Source organism: Portunus trituberculatus, chromosome 47 (assembly GCF_017591435.1).
Source record: "Portunus trituberculatus isolate SZX2019 chromosome 47, ASM1759143v1, whole genome shotgun sequence".
NCBI lineage: Eukaryota > Metazoa > Arthropoda > Malacostraca > Decapoda > Portunidae > Portunus > Portunus trituberculatus.
Window position 1 is genome coordinate 23,297,826 of NC_059301.1, and position 4,428 is coordinate 23,302,253.

A 4,428-nucleotide genomic window follows, 5' to 3' on the forward strand; every position below is an offset into this window, starting at 1 on the left:
GGGGCTGGGTAAGGAGAGGGAGGAAGAGGAGAAAAGGATGTGATAGACTATAAGATAATGTGGTGACTTGCAAAAGCTCTCTCTCTCTCTCTCTCTCTCTCTCTCTCTCGTACTTATTTGAGTAAGGGATCGCTTACTTCCATTTTGTGTCAAACTTGGGCCCAGCTATCCAAAGAACAAATGTCTCGCCGCGCCCTTCCCTCTACTCACACATCAGGGACAAATCCAGGAGGAGGACAGTGCCAAATAAGTTATGTGGGTAATGATGAGGGAGAGGCAGCAGGAGGTCGTGGAGAACGGTGGAAGGAAGGAAGCACTGCAGGATGGTTCACCAGGTACGGTATCCTCCTGTTCTCACATCAGAGGCGCTTCTTAAGGAAGACCCGGCCCATCAATTTGTTACATCACGTTCAGGAAGCAGCGTGTATTTCATCATCAGCAGCTCCTTCTCCAGCAGAGGGCCGACTCCGCCGCCCTGCACGATCAATACTGGGCTCTGCTCGCCCCGCTGCCGGCCACACGACGTTTCTTTCATGACTCAGCCTAAAGAGTGATTTATTAACCTTACGTTGGCGAAAACAAATGAGTGTTGGGAAGCCTTTGGTTGGAAAAGCTGTACTGAAGATGCCGGAGCAAAGGTTGGCGGGGTTCCGAAGGGGTATGAGAGGAGTGGCACCCTGGCTGCCTCAACCATGGCAGTGTCAGGCAAACTGGTGTCGAGCGAGGTCACTGCCGCCTCCAAACACTGTTTGGGATCCTCGACCTTGAAATCCCGTGTACTCCAGGTCGTGGTGACCGTCCCGCTGCCCTAACCGGTGATGCCCCTGCCAAGGCCGTGCAGGACCCCTGTGTGAGGTCAGTGTTTGCGCGGCCGGGCACAGTGAAGTGGTGTGTGCGGCGCCCTGTGTGTGTGCATTTGTTGGATTCTACATTCACACGCTGAAGGAGAGAAGCTGAGGCAGAGTAATAACTCGAGCAGGACGTCAGGCGGGGCTCCTTAACCCCTTCAGGTAGGTGCCGGCCTCTGCCACAACAACAATTATCTTCAAGCTATACAGAAGTATCGTTCACTGAGCCCTGGCACAGGCCGCTTATCTCATGACAACAGTGCCGCACGGGACTCATGTCTCTGCGTGCGATGCGAGACTAACGTTCTGGTGTACACTTGATAAGTGATTGCGTGCGTATATTACATGCATACGTACACTACACAAATAGACAGATAAATAGATAGATAGATACACAAACAGACTGTTAAACATATAGATAAAGGGCATGTAGTTGTTGTAGTTCTGCTGGTGAGTGGCGGGCCAGTTGCAGTGCACGAGGGTACGTTATCGTGTGGCTTGGACCTCGTCTACCCTGTCATTAGATACCCGCGGCTCGTGTAGCTTTCGTCGATAATGGAGTGGGCGTGTTTTGAACAACGATACATCCTAATTGGTATTGACTGTGTTATTACTGATTCTTCTTACCGGCGAACATTACATCTAACTCGCCTTACATGCTCTTCAGCGTCACGTAGAGCGAGTCCCGAGCGGTACAGGAAACCAGATAGTCGCTTGGAAGTACGAGCAGGTGTGCTTATCTCTCTCTCTCTCTCTCTCTCTCTCTCTCTCTCTCTCTCTCTCTCTCTCTCTCTCTCTCTCTCTCTCTCTCTCTCTCTCTCTCTCTCTCTCTCTCTCTCTCTCTCTCTCTAGTCTCTACTGGCACCCAAGTATGCACGCACGCACGCACGCACACACACAAACACACAAACACACACACACACACACACACACACACACACACACACACACACACACACACACACACACACACACACACACACACAACATAATGAAGGGACAAGCCAACACACTTGTACAAAAAAGAACACTGAATAAAAAAAAAAAAAACATGAAAAAAAACCGAACCGTAAAGCACGAATAAGAAATAAAAAGCACGTGTGAATCCTGCCATAGTTAAGTGACTGACGGTGCTGCATTTGCATATGATTGTCTATTCATTGAGTGTTCCAAAATACTCGTCGTCGTAGTAGTAAATTTACTGCACTTCCATTCTGCAATTAATTCACTTTCAAACCGATCCGCCATTATAATCTAAATTGCCCCGGTGTAGTTAAGCTTATGTGAATTCAATGAGAGAGAGCGAGAGCGAGAGCGAGAGCGAGAGAGAGAGCTCCTTCGGTTTACCCAGCCTCTCGCTCCTCACATTCACCCCCACCGCTCATCACATTCACCCATCCACCTGCCTCCACTGCCTCTCTGATCAAGTAGGCATTCCTTGACACACAGCTCCCACAAGGCCTCAGAAAGCTGGGTAAGAGGCGACCTACTGGACCAGGAGCAAGAGGAGGAAGAGGAATGGAAAGGGAAGATACTATTTGAAGTGGAATTAATGAGCTTTGGAAGGGAAGGGAAGAAGGGAGGGGGGGTAAAGGTATGGCTAATATAGTTAGGTAAATGTAATGAAAATGTATGGAGTGAATGTGAGAGGAGGAGAGTGTGAGGGAGGAGTAAATTTCTTGATGCAACCTCTAAGTCTTACTCGTCTTCTTTTTTCTTCTAGCTCCCCCTTTTCTTCCATCTCCTTCTTCACTTACTCGTACCTCTGCTCTGCTCTCTTCTCCTCCTTCTCCTCCTGCTCCTGACCGTAAGAGAGAGAGGAAAGGATGTCCATGCTTTTACCTATAATCTCTCCGCTTCAAAGAGACGAGAAACCTGAGACCGCTGATTTAAAATTTGGGAATAAGATGAAATAGGCAAAAGGAATGAAATGGAAAGGAATGATGCGGCGGGGTAGGGCGGGGTTGGCAAGAGGTAGAACTAGAGCACGAAGCAGGGAGAGGAAATGGAACATGACAAGAACAAGTTCTTAGGATCAGTAGCCGAGATAGAACCAGAAATAATGAGTTTAAGCTTGATAAATTAAGGTTTAGGAAAGAAATAGAAAGGAACTGATTCTCTAACAGAGTGGTTGATGAATGGGACGGACTCAGTAATCATATTGTTAATGCTGAGTCAATAGGGAGCTTTTAAAGATTAGACAATTAATGGATGAGGATGACAGATGGATTTAGGTATATATAGTTTTGTTCACACAGGGACTGCCACGTGTGGGCCTGATGGCCTCTTGCGGCTTCCTGAATTTCATGTTCTTAAGAATAAGGAAAGAAAAGAGACGGTGAAGAAAAAAAGAGCGAAAAGTATGTGAAATAAAAAAAAACACATGCGAAAGCTTGTAATGAGAGTGGGAAGTGCTTTATTTGGGAGAAAGGAAGGGGATAATGATAGGATGAATAAAGTTGATTTTGTCGGGTGTAGTGGTGGGAAGGTGGATGGTGAATATAAGTATTAAGGGTGGGAGAGAAAAGATCCGACAAGAAACTGGGAGGAGCACAAAGTGAAATAAAGTTGACTTATTTGGCTTTAATGATTGAAGTGATAAATGTTTCACGTCTGTTCCTGAATAACAGCACTAACGTCACGAGAAATATAACACCGAAGTGAATAAAGGTGATGATGCGCGAGGTTACACCATAAACAAAATATAAAGCTGTACACGTGAAAGACTAGACCGGTACACTTGTGTCAGTCATCGCAATGCTATGTGAACACAATGTAGTTAACATGAGACGCTGGGAAGGAGAAAACCGCATGTGTTGCTGCCAATGTGTACCGCGCTGCCCGCTTGTATAGCCTCCCGTGTGTGTGTGTGTGTGTGTGTGTGTGTGTGTGTGTGTGTCTTTCACTGTTTGATCTGCTGCAGTCTCTGACGAGACAGCCAGACGTTACCCTACGGAACGAGCTCAGAGCTCATTATTTCCGATCTTCGGATAGGCCTGAGACCAGGCACACACCACACACCAGGACAACAAGGTCACAACTCCTCGATTTACATCCCGTACCTACTCACTGCTAGGTGAACAGGGGCTACACGTCAAAGGAGACACACCCAAATATCTCCACCCGGCCGGGGAATCGAACCAAGGTCCTCTGGCTTGTGAAGCCAGCGCTCTAACCACTGAACTACTGGGCGTGTGTATGTGTGTGTGTGTGTAGTCTCTCTCTACATTTTTCTATTAAGAATTCAAACCTAATGACGCATGTGTCTTTTAAAGAGAGTATTTCAATAATACCACACCAAGCCGTGAGTCACGGCACACCTACGTGGCGCGGCCGGCGGGACACAGCCCTGCATTCCCATACACACACCACCCGTCTGATTGGGCTGTCAGTAATAAAGATAACTGACGACGCTATGCACAGCTACAGACTGGTTGCCATCACTGCTCACCACCTAGACATTTTGACACCGCACAGTAGCCACTTGTAACACTTAAAAGAAGAATATGTCCCACTTATAATATAATAGGCATTCTACCCGCCCCCAATCCCTTTCCCCCATACAAAAAAGTAAGAAAAG

At 47.3% G+C, this 4,428-nt stretch overlaps 1 long non-coding RNA gene across 1 annotated transcript in view; it reads left to right on the forward strand.

Annotated features, from left to right (window-relative positions):
- The first annotated feature begins 252 nt into the window (after positions 1-252).
- The window catches only part of LOC123498047, a 76,239-nt gene continuing 72,063 nt past the window's right edge, over positions 253-4,428 (forward strand). Inside the window, exon 1 of the long non-coding RNA XR_006672626.1 lies at positions 253-1,010. This is a non-coding gene — a long non-coding RNA (uncharacterized LOC123498047). The remainder of the gene's footprint in view (positions 1,011-4,428) is intronic.